A 24,613-nucleotide genomic window follows, 5' to 3' on the forward strand; every position below is an offset into this window, starting at 1 on the left:
TCGCATATATACAGGAAAGGGTAAATATTAACTTGAAAGTGAAAGTGAAGTTTTTGAATTTTAGGCTATAAAGATCTTCAATTAATTTGCTTCTGTGATATAGAAGATATATATTTTTTGCTCTTTACTGTTAAGAAGACCCAGCTTACTTCACGTAATTTGGGGAAAGCCAATAGACTGCTTCACTCACCCCATGTGTAGTGAGTATACAGTATGTACAATTTTGACAGCCATAGGGTTAGTAGATAATGACAGTAAACACAAGGTTTTGATTTATTGATTTAAACACCAGTTTGAGGATAATTTGCCTTTCAGTCGTAAACAGCGCATACACCCGTTTTAATGTGCTTTCAGCAGGCGTTTCATGTCAACAGGTCTGATGCAGCCCAGGCTGTGGGTACTATGACTTACTGTTAGAATAACTTATTAGGGCCCGAGCATGAAACATGCGAGGACCCTATTGAAATTGTAAGGTTTATTGTTCTTTCTCCCAAATGAATCGCACTTTTGACGGCCTAAAGGTGCTCAAAAACTCACAAAACTTTGCACACACATCAGGTGTGGCAAAAAATTACGTGTTTTAAGGGTCTCGCACATGGGCGTGGCAAAATGGCTCTATAGCTCCACCTGTAAAGTTGGAAAAAATTAGCCCCCGCGCCTACTTCAACCTACATGCACGAAATTTTCTGGGGACATCTATCATATCAAGACACAAAAAAAAGCCTCCAGAACCCATACCCTAAACTCAACACGAAGTCAGCCATTTTGAATTGAAAGTGCGAGTTTAACCTCTTTTTCACCGTTTACATGGTGCGTACTACAGATTTAGTCCAATCGACTCCAAATTTCTGCTGTGCCTTCTAAAGGCATTGACGATGAAAAGTTGTGCTATCTGTGAGTTTTTGTCAATGGGCGTGTCCGTGGCGCCCAAAATCTGTGATTCTGATCTGTGAATCTTGTGAGTTTTCGGATAACGGTCCTTGGTGTGGCGTCAAAGTTTGATGCTTCGCCATGACACAGGAAGTTGTTGTTGTAACTTCACTGTACATAGCTCATATCTACCAAATTTCACTCATTTCATAAAACTCCCGCCCTGAACACATGTACATGCCGACATTCACCCATGGTCATAGCGCCACCTGCTGGCAACAGGAAATTAGTTGTAATGAAGCAGCCCCTGTGGCACGTTTCACCTACATGTATGAAATTTCTGTGGCACATGTATCATGTCCAGATGTACCAAAAAGCCTCTTGGGGTGATGCCCTAAACCCAACAGAAAGTCAGCCATTTTGAATTTTACATTTCATGTAATTTTTGGATGATTTACACACTCCGTACTTTAACGAACTCCTCCTAGGGATTTAGTCCGATCAAAGTGTACATGCTCACATCTGAACAAAACTATACGTGCTTGATAACTGTCCCGCCCTGAACACATCTACACGCCAATATTCATTTCTAGTCATAGCGCCAAGTGCTATGTAGCGCCACAAAGGGGACACATGAAGTGACGTATAACACCTTCATGCAGCGTCCATTGCGCATAGCAAATTCACAGCCGCACCGGCAGGGCTCCAGATTATGCAACGCGGCCGCCTCACACCCGACACGTGCGAGGGCCCGCCCCAACGCTGCTTGCAGCTTTAATTTCCTGTTTGTTCTTGCTCAGCATCATTTGATGCCTCTGGATGCCAGCCCATAAAAGTCACTGGTGTTTCACATCAGTGATAATGCCCCGCCCTGCCACCCTACTCTGTCCTCTCTTTCCCTGTCTCTTTCACCCCTAAAACTGCTGAGCTTGCTGTTTGTTTGGGCTGCCAGATACTCTGCATTGTCCCCTCAGAGCCAGGCTGCTTTACTCACCTTGCCTTTTTGCACCCTGACATAATGCACCAATGGCTGCTGTTGTGGCAGTTTAGCTAATTGCAGTTGGACGTGAGATACAAATACATTTCACTTGTAGTAGATATCTCCAGAGTTCCTCCTCCTACTCGAGTTATTTGTTCTAAGTTATGAAAATGCTTATCATCTTAGCATGAAACAAAGTTTCAGTGAGTCTCTCTGAAACTCTCTCATTTGTCTGATCATGGATCAGCTCAAAACAAGCAAACTCAAAAAACACAGCTGTGTCTTTGGTCCTGTCCCATCAAGATATACTGCATATAATGTACTTTGCTCTTTTTATACAACACTCTGCATGTTAATTGATCAAAGATAAACTGTTTATCACCAATGCGCTTCCAAATCTCAATTAATTTTACAATTTGCAATGCTGAATTAAAATTAAGATATTCTACTAAACCTTTTTTTCCCCCTATTTGCACTAGTACATAGATAATTAGCTATTTTAATTACTTGGCTGGGAGCCAGAAGCTATAGTTTTGGTGAGACAGCCATGTGTTTTACTGATTAATGTCTGCATGTCTTTTTTTCCTTCACGTTGAAGGGCATGACAAGGAGTGAAATTGTCTAGGTGTGACACATTAAACTCAGGCAACGAGCTGTAACACAACACTGACATATTAACCCCTTATTAAGTTCATATGGCGAACAAGTTAGCAAACAGTGGCTTATTGATACATCCAGCAGATACATAGCATTAGCATTTAATTGGAGTCATGTTCCAAATGTAAGTTTGATATGGACTTTTTACTTGTAGCTCTGTTTCGGTTTCCTCCAACTCCTGAGGGAAATAGGTGGCTCTATACTGTAGCTGCTAAATGCTCCATGTTAGCAGCTAAATCTGTTTTGTTTAACGTTTGGTGCTGATCACGTAGCGTACCATGGGTTTATCAGTACTTTATTACTACGAACAACTGACGCTGGTGAGAGCTGCGTGAGTAAAACAAAGCAGGCCGTTAAAACCAAAATAATGAGCTGAAATATGCTAACAGTCTCCATAGAGCCACTGAGTCAGGTAACGATGTTCTTTGGGTTTGTCCGTAACTTTATGAGCAACTCCTTTCACATATTACATCATCACATTGATCCATTGCTAATATAAAAATATTGACTAGAGCAGCTTTGAAGAAATTAACTTTCAAAAAGTGACATGATGTTATTTGTTTGCAAGTCATATATACAACTACTTCCATCCATCCATATATCGTCAACCGCTTATCCTGCGTACAGGGTCGCGGGGGGCTGGAGCCAATCCCAGCTGGCATAGGGCGAAAGGCGGGGTACACCCTGGACAGGTCGACAGTTATACAACTACTTGTTCCACAAAAATGACGTTATCAAATTTGACATTTGAACGCATCCACATTCTTTAAATTATAATGACTTCCATGCCTAGGAGGGCTGCACACAGCTCTGCACTACGCCTGTTTCCCCTGCTCCCCCCCCCCCCCCCCCCCCAGTGTCCTCCCAGCATTTTCCCACCATCTTCAACACTGCTCGTATTGACCGTCAACCCACTCCATCTCTCCTCCACTCTGCTCTGATCCATGACTCACAAAGCCCATTTAACCTTTTATCCCGCAAAATGCAAGGCAGCTCTCGGCCGCTACCCACTGGAGCCAGTCCATGTTTGTCTCTATGACATACCTCTTAAATCCTGACATCGTTTTGTTTGGCAAATATAGGTGAAGTGAAGAAGAAGAGAAAACTGGGCTATTGGTGCCAGCGGTGTAACAGTGTGTCCTTTCTAAAGCACAGGAAACTCCTTCACTTTGTTATATATTCATTGAAGCCAGTCATCCATTACAGCTATGTGATATATTACCTGTAAGGTATTCACTCTACAAAAGGCCCATTAATAAGTGGAAGAGCAGCTTCTTTTCTAAAATGGGTATCACATACTTTTCCCACGGTGGTCTCCCCTGTGTGCACACTCACATAATCAGGTAACACAAGCTATCAGGTGTCCAGGGAGTGTCCCGTAACTGTCAGACAGTTGATACAGTTAATTCTGTGGTAATGTCTACACTTGCATATGTGCGACTTCTTTGAATAACTTTAAGTCTCATAAATCCATGCATCTGTCTATAAATGTATCTTCCTGCGAATATCACTGCTTGACTCATGATGCCTGTGATTTCTTTTGATGGTGTTAAATTATGGCACAGATTTGATGCACCCCAATCTATATCCTCCTCTTCTCAAAGACGGATCATGGGAGGTCCTGACTGACTATACATCAAAGAGAATATAATATAGAATACACATCTTTGTGCCCAGGAAGCTGATATAAATGTTGACCACCATTCACACAATGTCATAAAAGATGTAGCAGTGAATTCTATGCTTGAAATAATTTGATGGAGAAACAACTAGGAGCAGGACACTGAATTCATGCAAAAATTCTAAACTTTTACTGGTTCCAGCTTCTCAAATATAAACATTTACCAGTTGTCCTAAACTTTTGGGTATTGTTGGTCAGGCAAAACACGCATTCATTTTGTGCTTTTTCCACTTTCATATGTTTTATAGATCAAATGATTTACAGATTAATGGAGAAAATAATAGGCAGATAATTTGATGATGAAAATAATCAGGATTATTTATCCTGGGATTAGTTGCGGTCTTTTTGTTAAGCTGTCATGTGTCTTTTGGTTGGTAAAAGTTTCAGCTTTCAGCCATTATTCCTCTTTAATAATGCAGTTTTCCATATTACATAATTTTGCGGTTTTTGAAAATGGATGTAGGAGGTTCATTCAGATAACAGCTACAACTACGAAGCCACCTACTCTAAATAATGGAATATTTTCTTGATGGCATCAGACATTAATGTAACACCGGAAAATGGCTAAATAAAAAGAACAACTTTGAGCTAACTGTTGGGTCCTCTTTGAGAGGTGATTCATGCTTGAATAATTGATATCCTCTCACATATATATGCAAAAATATGTCTCTTATCTTCTTGCTTAGAAGCACTGCCGCTGCTTTGGTGTATCAAAGCCAGGCCAGAACATACTATACTGAGTGATGAATTATTGAGTGCTTTGCCCCTCTTGTCACTTGCACTCACACTCCTCCATGTAGCAGGGTCGAATTTGGGATGATTGGGGATGTATTGTCCTTGTTCTGTCAGAGAAATGGGAGAGGGATATGGTCTCAAAATCAGGATTAGGATTTGCTTGTTGTTCTTTTCTCTGTTGTCAAATTTTGTTTCCTTTCAATTTTTTGTGATTTGGAATTGACCAGAGCGTTCACATGAACACACCGATAGATAGTGTATATCAGGAATTACAAATCCATGTGTCAGCACATAGGGTTGTACTGACACCAGGATTATTGATCCTGGGATTAGGGCTGGGGACCCGGAGGGCATCAGTGTTGCTGAAAGCAGAGACCCCTGTTTTTAGACAGCTGTGTGATCCTTCACAAGCTCATTAACACACTGGATGGAGTCGAGTGGGTTAACTCAGTTTATCTTGTTTATCCAAAATCCCAGAGGTCAGATGGGCATTTTGTTAGTCGGATTCTCCGCTAGCCAAAAGAAGGGGGATTCGGTCTCAAGTGAGACAATAAAGATTTAGTTTGACTTAAATGAACAATTAAATTATAGTTGTATTGAGGTCATAATGTAAATATAAATGATATAAAATGAGGCATAACCTTTAATAGGCTAGTAAACATAACAGAGGATGCGTTTGTACAGATGAGAATTGTGGACTGTCCCAATGTAAACCCTGGGCCGCTTTGCTGCGAGCTACACTCATTAGCCCAGACAGCATCTGTTTTTAGAGTACCAGTGTGCTGAGTGGAGCCTTTGTATATAGATAGCTACAGCCTCTCTTTAACAGCAGGGTCCTTGCTTTCTGGCCTACCACGAGCACCACTAGCCAACAAGGCTGTAGAGCCCCGTGGGCAGCAGTGAATAGCAGATGCCTGCGACGAGCGATTGAATGATAGCAAACTGCTTGGGTCTGCTACACTTTGATAGGTCCAATCCAGAGCCTGACTTTACATGTATATATGAGGTTTCAGATTTGTGCATTTGCATCTGTTATAAACCGACAGACCAGAGCTGCTGTCATTTAGGCTAGTATGGAGGCCTAAAAGGCGATGTATTTTTGAGAAAGTGTGGCAGGAAATCATTATATAATGAAATTTTATGATCTACAGGGAATACTTGGAGTCAGTTCAAGGACTGATCTGTTTGTACACCTGGGGTAATGGTCTCTTGGTGACTAATTTTTTTATTGGGTTTAAATTCTGCTGAGTCACGCTTGTCCTGCTGATCCGGGCTTGGCTAAACAGGGGATAAAAATTGTTCTGTATCTGTACTCTTCTGTTCGCACAAGAGTGGTCCTTGTTGATCATCCATGTGATCATCCATGTTGGCTGTTAGCCTTGTGTTAGCAGATGTTGGTATAGCAAGAGGGACATAGGCCAGTTGAGAAAATCTACATGGTCTCTACTGTGAAAAGGTAATGGCAAGCCATTGTTATAGTTAAACCTGCAATTACTAATTGAACCAAAAGAGTGAGGTTGTGAGCAGTAAAAGCAAAACAATGAGCTGAAAGATACTTCATAGAGCTCAGCGAAAATGCGGAGTTGAGTGATATCTCCCTGTGGGTTCCTCACTACCAGTGACCCTCTCCTTTGATTCATTGTTGACACTGAAGTATTAATTAAAGTAACTATAAGGTGCAGACTTCATTAGAGGTTTAATTCATTTAAAGATGAACGTTGCAGACTGATGATAACTTTAGACATTATGATATAACTTTTAAAAAATTTAGAACAAGAATTCAAACACGGTGAATATGATGTTTTTGGACTACTAAGATCAGAAGAGGTGTTGATTATAGTCATTTGATGAATGGTCAGAGATTGGCAGGTTTAAAAGAAACAGCACTTATTGATTTGAGCTCTAAAAGCCATGTTAGGGTGTCTAAGGATAGATATAGTCAGTGCTTCTCACTTCCAAGATTGGTGTCAAATAATGAGGTTATTGGGACACTCCAGGATTCTCAGTGGATTGTCATCTACGGTATCACAAATGTATCAAATTAGCAGAAGAGCAGATATTTTTATCCAAAAGGTTTAATAGCAATATTATTTTGTAGACCGTTTTGAGCTTTTCAGACTGACAGGCTGATGCTATGGTTTGCTTTGCTCGTTGGATTTGACTGCAGGGCAATGTTGTTTCTTTGTGAATTTGTTTAAGGAAAATCAGGGCAAAGGTGGAAGGCAGATAAAGTAGTTTTTGCATGTGCGTGTGTTGAATCTATGTGTATGAGTATCAGTATATCGATGCACGTCTGTCTAATTCACGCTACAGTGATCCTGCACACCACAGCAAGGAAGCATCATCGCCACTGCATTACTGAACCATGACTGCACCCAAATAATTCCCACCAAGCTATTTCACTTTTGCCGCTCAGGTGAGGTCATGAATCATGGCTGTCACATAGCCTAATTCAGGAAGGCCTCAGGAACATTTGCATATGGCTTCTGTTGCTTTTTAAGGCTTCCTTTGTTAGCAAAATAATTTAGCCACATTAATAGACAAAGCATATCGAGCATTGTCTGTTGGGCTATTGAGTGTTTATTCAACCTCAAGCACCATAAACAAATGCAGCATTTATCAAATTGAAAAGCAAAGCACACAAGCACATTCATTCAACTAACACGAGAGCTCTGGCTAGTACATGCATAATGGTGCTGTTTAGAGAACGCTCTGTTTAGTCTGCTTTTTCAGAAGTGGACTGCTAATGTCAAGCCTCACCAGTGAAGTTAAGTGTGTGTTTTAGAGCTTTCACATTCAATCTAGTGGAACTGCTGAGTGGAGTGTAATTAGTCACTTTGTGTTAGCCATGCATATGCACAGACACACAGATAATCACACACTACATATTAGCATTTCACTGTTGTCGCCGTTTCCTTATGGTGCTGAAACAGTCCATACTGTGCCATCTGAATTGTAGAGCAAGTTTTTTAAAACAATTATTCTCATCATTGATTGATTGATCATCACAATCATTCCAAACCTGTCTACATTTGTATTCTACTCATTTTCTTTGCCAAAGACATTTTGGAGGAACAGAAGTTGTGTTCAGCTTTTTTTTTTTTGCAATACTGGAAGTGTGACATTCTTGTGTTACAATTCTTCAGAAGGACAGAAGTCATAGGAATGGGGTCAGGGTGGTTGGGGGTACTCAAACACTTGGTTACGTTTAAGGAAAGATAGTGGTTTTGGTTAATGTCCAATCTTTTGCATCAAATCAGCATGACTGATATTTCACTAAGAGGATGATCTTTCCATAGTGTGCAACTATGAGGTACACGCTAATGTAAGCTTGCTAACATGCACACAGTCACCATGGTAACATGCTGATAAGATGTTTATCATGCTCAGCATGCTACCATTTGCATACATCTAAGCTCCATCAAAACCCTGAGTTGGTACTGACGTGAAATTTGATGTACTGTCAGCAGGATGATCCATACCCACATTTACATACACCCAGAAACCCTGAGAGAGGTGTGCAAGAAAATGGATGAAACACCAGGCCTCATTGTTCCTTGATATTTTCCAAAAATAGCAAATTCAGTAATGTCATCTCCTGCCATCACTCATTTTCAGTTTTGATCTTCCTTCAAAGACTCTTCTGTCGCATGATTGCTGCAGGATATACCAATTACACAGCTGTGCGCTGCTTTTGTTTGCGTGGTTTGAGGCTGTAGCAGAGGAGTGAGAAGTGTGTGTAGTCTTTTTTACAGTATGATAGAGCTACAATCTGGCATCACTCTCCATGTGGGAGCTTTTTTGAACAGTTAAAAAAAAAGTGATATCCCATTTACAGTAATCTCACTTGGTTACAGCTGCACTGCCAAACAGAATGTAGCAAGTGTAATATCTGTCTGTGACAGTAAGCTGCTGTGGTGTGTCTGAGGAGCCTTTGTGTTCACTTGTCATGTCCTCATCACAGCTTTAAGCTAAGAACATGGTTTTTGTGAGGAGCCCTAAATACACATAGCTAGAGAAATCCCGCTTCACTGGTGTTACTAATATTAGGAGGCCTCAATTCTCTGTTCCTACTCTCCTGCCTTTCTCTGCGTTAGGTGGAAGATATGTGGTCAATATTAGACGTCTCCCAGGCATCCTTTAGGTCTATACTCTCCACTGTTTGCCCTCCCTTCTCAACAGCCCCTTTGTTCCTCACACTCTCATTTCCACTTTTCCATTTGTCATTGCCCTCCACTCATTTTCACTCTCATTGCTTTACTCCACATCTGTCCCCATCTTTGTCTTTCCCTCACCTCCCTTTTTGTGTTGGTCCTTCAGATGAGATGGTCTCTAGGGTGCTGGCTGCATTGACATTTTTTCTCAACGTGTTTCTGACATGTCACTGATGGCCAAGCTCTGCTCGGCAAAGCACTCTGGGTGTTATTCTGCTTGACTCTCTCCATGGTGATGTGAGTGACAGCCTCTCAGATCTTCATGGATCTGGTTTATTTGGCAATACTGGCCACCATTAGGTCTTTTTGTGAGAGATAGTGACATAATTCTCTGTGAAGTAATTGATAAATTACTACAATGACAACTAGGGTGTCCAGATGAGAATGGGTGAAATTCGGGACGGTCAATGAACATTAAACATTAACACACTTGAAAATCAAAACACAACGATAATATTATTTTGTTCATGAAGTCACCTGTCTATCATTAGGAAAAACACAACAACTGTGAATATGTCAGTGGTTAAATCATGATCTTTTACCTAATTTTTATTTTATTCATTTCATCAGTGCAGTGTCTGTCACATCTGTCAGATCAGTCCGCCGTGGCTGCCTGAAGCTACAACTTCCCTGTCCTCGTAACTTCCACTAACCACAAGAAAACAAAGTGTTACTTTGTGGCTTTAACAATGTAGGCTTCAGATAACCTGCAACCCCTGCCGGAGCAAGAGAGCTACACAACGATCAGTATTTAATGATTAATCAGGCTATAATCAAAATTCATTTTAAGTCAAATTTTCGGGACAAACACAGAGGCTAAATACAGATGTCTGTTTCATTATGATGGAGAAATTAGGATTAGGTGTACTGTTTACACCCTTTAAACCCTGAGCTGCTTCAAGCTTCATATTCTTCTGCACTGTCTGAGTTAGTCAGCTCAAGTGGGAATCTTCCAAAGTTTCAGTCTTATTAATACATAATCCCCACTTTTATTTGCCAGGAAAGTGTTTCATTGCTTTGTTTCAGCAGAGGGATAGAAACACAAAGTAAACCAGGGATTTTGTCCCCCTTCACTTCCATTGGAATTATGTTACAAAGGGATGTCTTCATGGCCACTATGGAAGAGGAACGAACACAGCAACCAGCAGTAAGGCTTTTTTAAGTAGATGTGGCCATGTGAGTATTGTTGTAAGAGAAGAACTGAACATATGGCATATCTTAACTTTAAACTTCTCAAAACACACATGTAGAATTACAGTAAGATGTGTATAGTATTCTTCATGTTGGTTTATTTTTTATATATATGAATTTTAAATTGAGAGTAGGCTTAACACAGAAGCTTTTATCTCTTGTGGGGCACCATAGTAAATCCAAACACAGTGATTCATTGCATGGTAACTGTGAAGAAAGTCATACTGAATGTCAGATAGGTCGACCTTATATCCATGTTAGGAGTGCATGTTTGTCTTAAATGAGGTCCCCCCAGCTTAGCCTTGGGAGGAACCCCCCTCCACAGCCTGCCAGAATCCTGCATTAACATAGAAATCAAATCCTATGGCAGGCCTCTCTCCCACTGTGACTGTTTTAATGGACCCGTGCGTCATATGGCAAAGTATTTTGTCTTTTTCAGTCAGCTCACAAGTCATCTTTTTCTACAGTCTGTTTCTTCTTCTGTTGCTCCTGACCTCCCACTCTCCTGTCCCTCCCATGTCTTTCTCAAATTTTTTCTCTCTCTGCTTCACTCTCGCTCTCGTACATGCACACCTCTGTTGGGGCTGAAAAATGAGTCTGATTATTGTATCTGATCCCCAGAGAACTCTCATACCTGGACACTTTTACAATATGCTCCACTTCAGTTGCAGAGAGCTTAGCTGAGGATAAGCAGCACAGGAATGCTACTTCCTACTGCTCCTTCATCTTGATTTATCTTTCTTGCTCTTACCGTCTCTGTGTGCATGTGTGACATTCCTGATGTCTTCATTGTGTGCATTGTGTGGTGTCGAGTGTGAACAGTGGGGATGTGAGAATCGTCCCTTTAACCTCTGGAGGGAAGAGAAAAAACTTTCACGAGGCAGTAAATCTCTTTTATTAAACTCAGCTCTCCCTGACTGCTCGTTTTGTGTTGGACTGAACTGTGTCTGTATGTTGTCTGTCATCAGAAGGATGCTCACAGACTGCTGAAATTAAAAAAAACATAGCCATGGCAACCAACCCCCCCCTTTAAGTCTCCATGTCCAACATACACACACACACACACATATATACATATATATACATCTACATCACAAGGGATGTGTGGGTTTGAACTCTTCAGTGGAGACTTCAAAAGCAGTTGTAAAGGCACCCTGAACTGTTTTCACAGTTTTCTAAAAAGGGTTAAAACTGCTATTTTAACTGCATGGATCTAGTTTCAAGTTTATTTCCTAATCTCCCAAAAAGTTTCCTCTCCTTGGGTAGTACGTATTTTTCAGTCAGCCAGAAATTATCAAGGTGAAATCTTAGGTAGTGAAAATCGCTGACTGGTCTTATTGATCTGCTTTGGCTAATTCACAGTTTTGATGGATTTGTGTTGAAAATGCAAAAACAATTTTAATGCCTACGTGCCAGGGCATTTTGTAAATGGAAGTGTGGAACATTGTATCTATACGGCACAATGACACGGTGCATTATTATGTATTAAATCGTTTATCATTTTCTGTGACTATAGGTACATATAGACAGATGTGCACTGGCATAGAACACACACAAACATACACACACACAAGCACACATCGTGGGTAATAAATAACCCCCAAGGCCTACATCAAAATCTCATCACATGCAGATGGTATCTCTGATTCTTGATGAACAGACAATCTTCATCCTCCAGATTCTATTGCTTCCATAGCTAACTACCAAGTCATTGCATTGCTTCTCAATTTGACATTGCAAACCCTGTGTCTCTGCGCCGTGTTTAAAAGAGAAGAGGATTTATCTTTTTCTACATAGCACAACCTTTTTCACTGAAAGGCAGTTGCACATTCTTCAACCTCTTTCCTCTGTTGATGTGCTGCTGACACCCTATATTTATTTAAAGAAACATTGTGTACAAGTGTTGCTTTTGTGTTTCCTGTTGTTTGCTCTGGCCAGCTCCAGCTCCAGGGCAACTGGTGTCTGGAAATCACATGTGTGAGAAAGTCAGATTTCATTCATGGTAGCCTGGGCACCAGACAGAAATACAGATTATCTTGCTCACTGTTGAGGATGGATCCATTTGGATGGCAGCTTACCCTTGCAATTATTTTGTAGAGTTGGAAGGCTCCAATTGTACAATTAACAAATGGAAAACATGGCTGATTTAGCAGCTACAGTATTAGAGATTAAAAAGACAACAAACATAAATGCTTATTTTCCACATTGATTGCCCATGTTTACAAAAAGTACTTTTAACAAGCTTCATAATTGTGTAACAGTAATCATGAAGCCTGCCAAGCCATTAATGTGATCACAAGCCGAATGTTTCAAATGGTACAGTAGGATGCCAATACAATCACACTCTTTACTTTCATACCAAAACTAGATACTGTAGGCTATGTACTGTGCTACTTTGTATGGGATATTGTAATATGTTTTACACCTGGTTCAACCATTTTAGGCACTTTTTGAAAAGTGCTATATCAATAAAGTTTATTGTTATATTGAGGTATAAATACTTTATTGTGAATTTAAAACATATATTTCTATTTTTAATGGATATGAAGGAACTTGGAATTACGTGGTCACCAAAAGTATTTTCAACCCACATTCAAAATAATGTCTGCTTGTGTGTATGGGTTTATCAGGATGTGTCTATGTACCATAGACTGTATAAAGGGGTGTTAAGTGGGTTTTTTGGGCGTGCACGTGCATCCTCATTTCAATTCCTGCCTGGAGTCAGTTATTCTATCACCAAAAAACATTCAGAATTGCCGTGTACAGGTTCCCAGTGGATCCATAAAATCCAGTCAGTCAGCTAATTGAAACACAAGTTGGATAGTAAATCAGAGTGGCACATGGCTTTGGGACATATGGCTTTAGTAATCAGACATAGTGATCTTACTGTAGTTGGTCAGGACACTGAGAAAAACACTGGCCTCTCCAGGGAATGTTTAATATTCACAGAGCTTATATTTCACATTCCCACTGTTGTCATAGAGATAATTTAGTCAGTTACTGAAGATGTGAACGAATCTGATCTATTTTTGCTTCATCACACATTCAAAACATTAACTCATCATTATACAATATACTGTGGAGTACTTTAAAAGTCAAAATTAATTAACAAGCATATACTGTATGTGAAACTCATATATGAAAGGGTCGAGTTCCAGACGTCTTTTGACAACATATCAAATCAACCATAGGTTACGTACTAGGCCAGATTATTTCAGTGATACAGTTGAAGTAAATATATTGTCTGTAGAATAAATTTTTTTTTAAAGAAATTTGAAGAAGTTTGACATTTTGACAAATAAACTGATTTGCTTTCTTCCCGAGAATTCGCTCAGAAGACTGATCCCACTCTCACGTCTGTCCATTAAATGAAAGCTACTAACCAGGCAGTTAGCTTAGTTTAGCATAAAGGGAGGAAATGGGAAACGGCTAGCTCGGCTCTGCCAAAATGAAACAAAATCTGCCTAACGGCCCATTTAAGGCTCACCATTTAACACTTCACAAAACTGTGTAAAGACAACAATTTATGGTTTTACATTTGACTTCTTGGAGTCTTTTCTTCACCATTAGCTTGCTAGGCAACCAACGCAGACTTTTTGAGGTCACTGCTCTTAGCTCAGAAATAATGCAGCACATAGCCCCTCCATAAAACAGCAAATTGTCCTTTTCACCCTTCGGTTTTTGTACAGATAAACAAACAAGATATAATGTGGTCATTTGTGAGCTTTAGATGTGCTGGTAGGTGGATTTTGTTAGCTTTGGATCGAGTTAGGCTAGCTGTTTGCCTATTTCCAGTTTTTATTCAAAGGTAAGCTAAACATCTCCTTCCTGTAGCTTGTATTGATCTTATCATCTAACTCTTGGTAAGTAGCTGAATAAGCATATTTTTTCAAAATGTCAAACTATGCCTTTAAAAGGAAATATCTTTGTTGACATTTCATATCCAGGGTCTGTCTCCCTCCTTTCGTCTACATGGTAATGTGCTGCAGCTTGGGGTTAGGTCTGCTAGCTTTTCTGTCTTGCCACCTCCACTCTCTTTTTTTCTACTCTGTCTCTGTATCTCTTTTCACCCTCCTCTCTTACACTCTGATGAAGTGCTTTTAGATTTAGCCGTTAATAATGCATGTTTCAGATTTCTCTTCATTTTTTCATGTGCCCCCTCTCTCTCTCTCTCTCAACACTCTTTTTCCTATCATTCTTGCTCTGCCTCTCCTGCCGGGGGTTTTCTGATGTCTCGGTGCGTTCCTGTCTCTCTTCATTAACATCTCCCTCTCTTTTTTCCTCCCCTCTTTCCCCTCCTCTGTGTATGCCCTCTCTGGTCTCAGTTCAGCTGAGATAAGATCAATACAGCTCATTTCAGATCAGATCAGTTCAGTTCAGTCAGGTAGTTTAATTAATTCAATAAATACACTTTTAGGTAAACCTATCCAGGTTTATTCTAATGTGCTGATGATAGACATTAAGAAAAAATTTGCCCCTGCTTTTTCTGTTTGCATCTCTCTCTCTACATCCTTCTGTTTCCCTGGTAACAGGTCACGGCTTGGGGTTGGGTTGGGTCGCTGGCGTTCCTCCAATCTCTCAATCTGTGACCGCAGCTACCCACCCATGTCATTGCAGGGAGTTCAAACATCCTTCCTTATCTTTTCCATTATCCAATGAGTTCAAACAGCTCGACCTTGGCTTATTAATGGATACTCACATAATCTACCATCTTTCTCTTCTGAGCTACAGTTTTAATGGCCGTCATTCCTTATCTGTCACATTTGTTTTGCTAATGTGAGATGAATGGAGAATCTCTCTGGAGATTATGATAATGCATTCGCGGTCACGAAGGAAAGCCTGTTTGCGGGAGGTGGGGGGCACTGGGTGTGTGTGTTTCACTTATGCGTGTCCACCGCTGGAGGTAAAAGTAATAAAAATGACTGGAGACATTTTGGTTATTGATTGAAGGCCTTGTTTTCACAAGACACAGTAATTCACTGGGTATCCCTTGGAGAGCTTGGAGGATGTGCCCATGTATTCATGTTGCGCTGCGTATGTGACACTGGCCTGTACTGATGAATTAATTAAAGTCTGTTAGCTGTGAGAACCGAATATGTCCCTATGTCTCAATCATATTTTGTAAACTGCAATTGGTTGTGTTCATTAGAAGAGTTGTTGTTAACCAAGCTCTTACTTTCTCTACTAAGTTTTAAATGATGCACCTTCGTACCTACGGTCATTTTTAGTGAATACCAATTTCTTTTTTAAAACATTGAGTGTCTTATTTAACTGCTCATTCATATCCTTCCAGCTTATCTGATGCTAGTAATAGGAGGACACTGATCTGAGTTTGCATGATTATAAGCTGTGCAGGACTATGATTTCTTTGCCAAATGAGTTGTAATAAAAACATCAGTGCTCCATAATATCACAAGAGATTAAGTAGTAGCAGTCGTTGTAGCACAGTCTTTATGATACTGATATTCATATGCAGTATAACATTATATAGTCTGGTGGCAAGAATGTACACAGTATTAGAACTGGTTAGTCCAATGGGAAGGGATTTTGGGACAGATTTTGGCTGAAAAACAGCCCCATTAATGGGTGATGTCCTTCTTCTCATTGTTGCAGGTTTGACCCACTTCCTGAAGATACACAGTAGCTGAGATTAAATTCGCTCAGGTAAGTCAAATATTGTAAATGAATAGACTTCCTCTGCTTACTATTATATCCATTATTTAGCTGCTGGTAACCTTTGGTATACAAACAGGTCACCAATCAGATTCAATAACAACAATAACTGTCTTTAGAATTTGCTTTCACTCGCTCATAATACCACTGCAGCTGATTATTCTTTGCTCCTACATGCGGTGTACACACTGATGTCACTGGATGTGTCAGTCAGCTTCCCCTTGTGCATTTTGTGTATACAAATGATATAGGCTGAGAGGATAACTGTATTATATGCACTGTTGCTTGTATTCATTTATGCACTAAATGGCCATACATGATATTATGAAACTGTCAATGGCGGCTCTCCAGTGCAAAAATCTTTGGGAATGCATTTGAAAGTCATATCAGTTTTCAAACCATGGCTGTATTTCAAATAAGAAAGGTCATTTAGCATGGTGAAAAAGTGCTGAGTTTTGAGGCGTGTCTGACAGTTGACAGTGACTGATTTATACTCGTTGCAGTCTTGGCTGAGCCCTCTTGGTATCTGCAGTTTGTACACTGACCAAGTACTAGCCCAGCAAAGTACAGTTGCTTGATGCCAGGATTGTGTTGTTTAGCTTTTTGTCGCTATGTGGAAGATGAAAAAAAAAAAAATCACAATTAAACGGATGCAGAAATGAAATCATAGGGGAAGTGAGAATATTAGTGATAGATTTGAAGATATTTACTGTTCGTGGTGGAAGCGGGAGCATGGTGTCAGGTTGGGCTCATGGATTTAAAGACTGTTCTGTTCGTGGAAGAGTTTAGGATCAGTCCCTAATTCAGCCAACATGCTGCCAAAAGCCAAGCATCATTTGGAGTACAATGAAATATAAACATGCAAAAAGCCTTAAGCATACAGTAAAAAACACAACCATGTCCACACCCTGAAAGCTGAGAGGACAATATGAATACCCAGCATGTGTTTGGAGCCACATGTCCTGGCATCACCTCCTGCTCACGTGCTGTTGAACAAACTGCTGTGCACGTACAAACTGCACACAAAACAGAGAGAAGATGAGTACTCAGGTGAGCAAGGCAGGAATATTTTAAAAAATCTAGAAAAACAAACTCTAATTCTCCAGTAGTCCAAAAATGTTGATTGCTTATGCGCTCACAAATATTATAAGAACAGATTTAGACCAAGAAAACAACGATGAATAGATAGTATTTTGAGATACAACAAATTGCATATACACATGGAGGTTTCAACTGCTCTTAACTCACTTTAGTACAATTTATATTTTCACCTAAATACTGAGCAGCAGTAGTATAAACAACATGGCTTGTATTAAATGTTTCCTGTGGAGTCTTGGTCATCTAGTAGCGCTATGGAGCTGTTTTTCTATCTCGCGCAGGCCAAGATATGATCCAATGCACAAAGACAGGGAAGAAGAAGACTGCAGGCTAAACGTGGGTGTATGCTGGATATACAATACTTAAAAAAAAAAAAAAAAACTGCTTCGCAGATGTTTAGTGAGGAAGGAAATGCGCTTGTGACCTAAAGGCTTTTGTGAATATCACTGAATGTAAACATAACTTTTGTAAACATTTGTTTACGGCTGTGGCTCAGGAGATAGAGCGGGTTGCCCACTAATTGGAAGATCAGCAGTTCAATCCCAAGCTCTTCCAGGCTCCATGTGTTAGTGTCTTTGGCCAAGACACTCAACCCCTGAATGGCTGTTCCATTGGTGTATGAATGTGTGTGAATTATAGTTCTGTTTGAGCATTCAGGCTCAGTGTATGAACGGGTGAATGCCATGTAGCGCTTTGAGTGTTCGGTAGACTAGAAAGGTCGCTATACAAATACATAGCATTGACATTTACAAGAAAACTCTCCATTTAATGAACACAGATGACAGGTCAGTAGTACACAGCATACTGTATCTGCCTTGTGGAAAACCTATAATACGTATTTACCACTAGGGAGCCATGACTTAGTAAGTAAAGAAGCGCTGCAGTACAGTATTACATAACAACGTGCTAAAATGTTTCCACCTCACATTACTATCATTGTTACCTGAATAGCCCCTTGAGAGCCCTCTGCTATATTGCACTGATCCATAATTGTGAGTCATTATCACAGCAGTTTATTTTACTTAAAAGGTGTCATGGAAAAGTGGTTTGAGTTCAGTTATTGTAGGTTGTGATGATGAATCTCCTCTCCTCTCCTCTCCTCTCCTCTCCTCTCCTCTCCTCTCCTCTCCTCTCCTCTCCTCTTCCAGTCTTTGCCCTCCCACAGCTTACCCTCACTTCCTCCACACATCTCTATGAGTAATCCTGATGAACAGATGGGTGGAGGAGAAAAAAAGGGGCATGCCAGCTTGTTGCGCTGCTATAAAACCGTCAATCAGTACCAAACCCCTCACCTCCTGCTCCCTTCCCATCATGCCCTTTTCTTTCCTTTCAACATTTCAGCCTGATCCTCCGCCCCCCCAACCATCTCTGTTATCATTATATCCTTATATTTGCTCCATTAGCCTTTCATCACTACCAACAACTACTGGCCAGACTGGCATCAAGTTTGCTTTTCAATTCAATTAAATTTTATTTATACAGCACCAAATCACAACAGTTATCTCAGAGCACTTTTCATAAAAGAGCAGGTCTAGACCATACTCTGTGATGATATTTATAGAAAACCAACAACAACAACAACAGTTCCCACCAAGAGCAAGCACTAGGCGACAGAGGCAAGGAAAAACTTCCTTTTAAGAGGCAGAAACCTCGAACAGAACCATGGCTCAGGGTGGGCGGCCATCTGCCTCGACGGGTTGGGGGTGGAGGAGAGAGAGAGAGAGGGTAAGAGAGGAACAGAGAGAAAGAGAGGGAGGGAAGGAGAGAGAGAGGGGAGGGAGGCAGCCTACAAAATATACACACAGAGGTACAGACAGTAAAGATAATGTTGCTATAGACTGAATGAAAAATGGTACAGATATTTCTAGTAGTGTTAATTCTAATAATCATAATGTTAATGATTATAATAACAATAATAACAATAGGACTAGTAACTATAATTGTAGCAGAGGGTGTCGAGCAGGGACACGGGGGCAGCAGGTGACTCGCAACCACAGATCCAGACTCCACAGCACCAGAGCCAGAAACACCTGCAGGAAGTGATAGGAGGAGAGAGGAGAGGGACAAGAAAGCACAAGACTATGGGAAAGAGAAGAAGTCAAGTTAGTAACATGCATTAATGGGCTGAGATTGCATACAGGGTGAGAGAAAGAAGAGGAGAGAGGAGCTCAGTGCATCATGGGAAATCCCCCAGTAGTCTAAGCCTATAGCAGCATAACTAAGGGATGGTTCAGGACTCACCTGAGCCACCCCTAACTATAAGCTTTATCAAAGAGGAAAGTCTTAAGCCTACTCTTAAATGTGGAGATGGTGTCTGCCTCCTGAACCCAAATTGGAACCTGGTTCCACAGGAGAGGAGCTTGATAGCTGAACGCTCTGGCTCCTAGTCTACTTTTGGAGACTCTAGGAACCACAAGTAACCCTGCATTCTGGGAGCGCAGTGCTCTGGTGGGATAGTAAGGTACTATGAGCTCTTTAAGATAAGATGGTGCCTGACCATCAAGAGCTTTGCAGGTAAGAAGAATGATTTTAAATTCTATTCTGGATTTTACAGGAAGCCAATGCAGAGAAGCTAAGACTGTAGAAATGTGGTCTCTTTTCCTGGTTCCTGTCAGAACACGTGCTGCAGCATTCTGGATCAGCTGAAGAGTCTTAATGGACTTTTTCGAGCAGGCTGATAATAAGGAATTGCAGTAATGCAGCCTAGAAGCAACAAATGCATGGACTAGTTTTTCTGCATCATTTTTAGACAGGATGTTCCTGATTTGTGCAATATTATATAGGTGAAAAAAGGCGGTCCTTGAAATTTGCTTAATGTGCGACTTAAACGACATGTCCTGATCAAAGATAACTCCAAGATTCCTCACAGTGGTGCTGGAGGCCAGGGCGATGCCATCCAGGGAAACTATATCTTTAGATAATGCGTCACGGAGGTGCTTAGGCCCCAGAGCAATAACTTCAGTTTTATCTGAGTTTAACATTTTCTGTAATAGGATCTGATGGTCAATGGTATCAAATGCAGCACTAAGATCTAATAAAACCAGTACAGAGACAAGTCATTTGTCTGATGCAATTAGGAGGTCTTTATTAATTTTCACCAGTGCTGTCTCTGTGCTATGATTAACTCTAAATCCTGACTATTGCTATATAGAAAGTCACACAGCTGTTTGGCAACTGCTTTCTAAAGGATCTTAGAGAGAAATGGAAGGTTAGATATAGGTCTATAGTTGGCTAAAACATCTGGATCAAGGTTGGGCTTTTTCAGAAGAGGTTTAATTACAGCTAATTTAAAGTACTGTGGTACATAGCCTGTTGATAAAGATAGATTGATCATATCTAGTAGAGAAGTGCTGACTAAGGGTAAAACTTCTTTTAGCAGCCTAGTCGGGATGGGGTCTAAGAGGCAGGTTGATGGTTTAGATGACGAAATGATTGAAGTTAGTTGGTAAAGACTGAGGGAAGCAAAGCAGTCTAAACATATATCTGTGTACTTTCATGCTGCCCAGACAACAAAATGTTATCGATTTTGATACTCCATGACAAAAAAACTTAAATCTTTTAGCCCAGCCCAACAACCAGCTGTATGAATAGCAACATCATCAGTCCAAACACATTTAAAGGGTGCGATGAAGCTACAATCAAGTTCTTCACAGATTGATCAGGCCTAGTTAAATGGAAAAGGTATGAAGGAACCTCAATCAAAGGTAACAGTCATGTCCTGAAGGACACACAAACAGTCTCATACAAATCCACAGAGGCACACACAGTAACTCATGTCATAGTAAAGCCCAGAGTCACGTACCAAGGCCACGTGCATGTATGTGCTCATCAATACCTAGCAATAGCACCCAGGAATACCAATGAGACTTGGCTCGTTTACAAGCCCGGCTGGATTTATGTGGCCACTGGTGAGAATTGATTTTAGGTAGTTTTATCAAATGGGCGTGCAGGCTTCTTTTCAAATACACACCTGGGTACAGCACACACAGCAATACTCTTCTTTAGCAGGCTTCCATGTAGATGCTGTTTAAAATGAGAATGCTGCAGGTTATGTATAATGTAATTTGGGAGTTACCAAAAACTGGGAAACACGTGAGCGATTCGCTCTATTTTCTATAGCAGGTTGATGCTGCTGAATTGACATGATTTATAAATAATGCATTGATGCAACAAATTCGCTGTTATACCTACGCCTTCACTGTGGTGTCGCCTGTATAAGCTAGAAAATTATTGGCTATCAAATTAATTTGTTAAATATCAAGATGGATTTTTAACAGGTATTGTGAATACCTCATTGTATCGCCCTGTCTCCACTTCCTTCATTTTTAGTCATTTTAATTTCAAATTTGAAATACAAATGCGTGTACACAGAGACCAGAGACACACACATTTAGCCAGCATAGCCCTCTGCTCTGACTGAGCCCATGGCTTTTGATGAGATGACCTTAGACAGGCGAGACATTCACTCACAAACAAACACATACAAGCATGCGTACACACTCATGTGCACATGGGCACACACCCAACACCCAACCAAGTCCCCGGCAGCCAACAGACCGGTCCACACGCCTAGCAAAATGTGTGCAATTGTCCAAATATCCCAGCACTATTATTGGATGTCAGACGAAGCAAACTTTAAAGGCAGCTATCAGTGATGGCTTTTGATGAGTTACACATGGATGAGTCCAGTGGTTTGTTTCATCCTGTACTCTCAGTTTAACAAAACCACAATTTACATGAATTTACAATGATTTATCATTTGAATTTACATTTAATGTCCATCGCCTGTAATTTAAATACATACATAATCCTTATTTGTTTAATGTCAAATGAGCTTTTAATCATTTTCTCAGAACAGGTTTTTCCACAAGATGAACACAGCAGTGCGTGTTAACAGTCCAGACGGCGGGTGTGACACCTGAGGTGTTTTTTTTCACCTTTTGAGCGAGGATCAGTCTGTTACCTGATTATGCCTGGAGAAAACTGTTAAAATTCAGTTCAGGGAAGGGCAGGGCTGCTCACATTCCCTGAATAGGAAAAAGGAAATTCTAGTCTATTCTTGTCAAGCTGGGAGATGCATGGGAATTCACTGCAGCAGGGTTACATTTTAAGTTGGTAATGAGAGGAGGGGTTTAGCAGATCTTCACTTTCACAAGTTTCACTTTCACTTTACCTTCACTTAAATAAGTATGCTAATTCTCTCCAGCTTTGAATGTCAGATAAATGATGTTTAAACGTCAGAATTGTTAAATTAGTTAGAATCCCTAGCTTGGTCACCAGAGCCAAACAGTATCCAACCAGTGTTCATCCCTGTTTTGGAGTAAGAAGAACACAAGAAGACTTCAGCATATCTTCATAGTTTAGGTCACCTTTGTGTTTGTGACAGCTGATGCTCCTGCCAGCTACCACATACATCACACTCCACGTTATGTGCTGAAACTACGCAAAGTGGAGTCATTTTAAGCTAGAACCAACTGCCATTCATCTCAGCAACTAGTAAATCATGTATATGTAATGGCTGCTTTTCTTCTCAAATGAAAAACTTAATCAAATTGAATGCTTATGGCGGTTGATAATGCCACCAAATTACTTTTGGGAGCCTTCATATACATCAGTGACAGATAAGTATAAATCCTGCTGTGCACTTCTTATAAAACCTATCTGAGAAGAAAAAAAATGGTTAGTAAATTATTTGTACAACAATTTTGCATGAGTTTCAAAATCAAACATTCCCACCATGTATGTGTACATTTCCTTTTTTTTTTATCAATACTGCACACTTTCTGATGCAGTAAAGAATTATACCTAGTTGAAGTGTGGCTACATATTTTACTGCCGGAGGTGTCACCTTGTGCCCTAGAACACCCCCTGCCATTTCAGCATTATCCCAGTGGTAAACAACATGAAGGACAATAGCCCCCATGGGGTGGTTGTTGCGGTGTGGATGGTGGGTAGGGCACAGTGGGTTGGTGGTGGGGGGTATGGCCTGGCGCATGCTGACCATCAGCACTTCACAAAGCCACAGAGAAAAGCAGGCGCTGGGGGATTCTGCAGATGGAGCTGAAAAACTGTGTGTGTGTGTGTGTGTGTGTGTGTGTGTGTGTGTGTGTGTGTGTGCGAGCAGAAACAGGCTGATAGTTTGTTCTGATTAGGTGGTTGTGTAGGATCCGGTTTGGGGGCTATTGGAAACAAAGAGGCCGCCAGTTCTGTTCTTTCACTGCAAACAAGTGGTGTTAGTGTAGCAAAAGCTCCTCTTACAACAACTTCCAATGTAGCGGACAGCTTCCGATGAAGTCAGCAGTTACATCATGAGGCTCTGTGTAATTAAGCAGTTGAAACTTGTGACTGACTGAGCTGCTGGTTCCAACCCTGACAATCTGGCTGAAGTGCTCTTGAGCAACAGTTAAACTGTTGTACTGGCTAAAAGTACAAGAGTATACTGGTCTTTCCGGTATGGGTGTGTGTAATTTTTGTGTTGTTGAAAAATATTAAGCACACAGTGTCAGTATTCAAACAGATCCGAGGACATATTTGTGCATGCTGTGTAAACATTTCTCTGGAAATTAAACTGTACCATTAATGCAAATATCCCATTACCTCATTCTCACTAAAGGTTATTGTCTTTTTTACCATAAACTCAACACCTGAGCTCTGCTTTTCCCGGTGTCAAGAATTTGTTTGACAGAAGAAACAGAAAAGTGTATAACACCCTGCATAGATTCACTTTAGCTTAATGCTTTGTTCCTATCCCTCATATAATGTCTCTCCTTACCTTCCAAGGTAAGAAAATGGTTACATTATCCACCTTTTGTCTGCGGCACAAATGTGCTGTAGTAAATAATACTTAACTGGGTAAAAAGATATGAAACCTGCATGAATAGCAGCCTATCTATCAAAACAGATTAGTGAGGCAATACTACTCCCTGTTTTCCTTTTTGATCAAAAATTCAAGTAAAGGCTTTGCTGCAAAGAAGTCAGGACATTTTCTCACCTTACAATGAGCGCTGTTTGCTTTGCTTGACTGGTCACTTGATGGGGCGTTGTCAAGCGTGTGAGAGAGAAAGAGAGATAAGAGGAAGGAGAGCAGTCTGCCAATAAAGTTATTTAACTGACAGAGACAACAACATTGGAAAGCAGGTTGGAGTTTTGCACACATGACTGGTGTGTTAACATGTTTGTGTCTCTCCTGGTGTAGAATGCATCTCTTTCTGGTATCCACTGGCATTGATTTACATTTTGTATTCCTCACTGCAAATGACTTTTTGCATTCAACTCCAAACTCCATTCTGTGTCTTAATTTATGAGAAGAAGCAATAGGGTAAACGTCCCTACCAAGCCCACCAAATAAATACTGTCCAAATTTAAGTGAGAATATAGTTAGTATGAAAGTCTATTTATAATTACTTTAATTTAATAATTTTTTTGTTTATTTGTCAAAATATGTCAAATGTCTGGAATGGGCTCAATGTACCCTTCACATAAGCCCACTTCATGATTTGTTGATATATATACAAA

At 40.5% G+C, this 24,613-nt stretch overlaps 1 protein-coding gene across 11 annotated transcripts in view; it reads left to right on the forward strand.

Moving 5' to 3' along the window:
• Positions 1–24,613, forward strand: part of nrcama (neuronal cell adhesion molecule a) — a 60,679-nt gene that overhangs the window by 11,444 nt on the left and 24,622 nt on the right. For all 11 annotated transcript variants that reach the window (XM_038739107.1, XM_038739111.1, XM_038739110.1 and 8 more), the window contains exon 2: positions 15,941–15,991. The gene's annotated coding sequence lies outside the window, so the exon portion shown is untranslated. The remainder of the gene's footprint in view (positions 1–15,940; positions 15,992–24,613) is intronic.

This window comes from Micropterus salmoides, unplaced genomic scaffold, assembly GCF_014851395.1.
Source record: "Micropterus salmoides isolate LMB-PRFRI ecotype aquatic unplaced genomic scaffold, ASM1485139v1 Ms_hic_scaffold_23, whole genome shotgun sequence".
Taxonomy (NCBI): domain Eukaryota; kingdom Metazoa; phylum Chordata; class Actinopteri; order Centrarchiformes; family Centrarchidae; genus Micropterus; species Micropterus salmoides.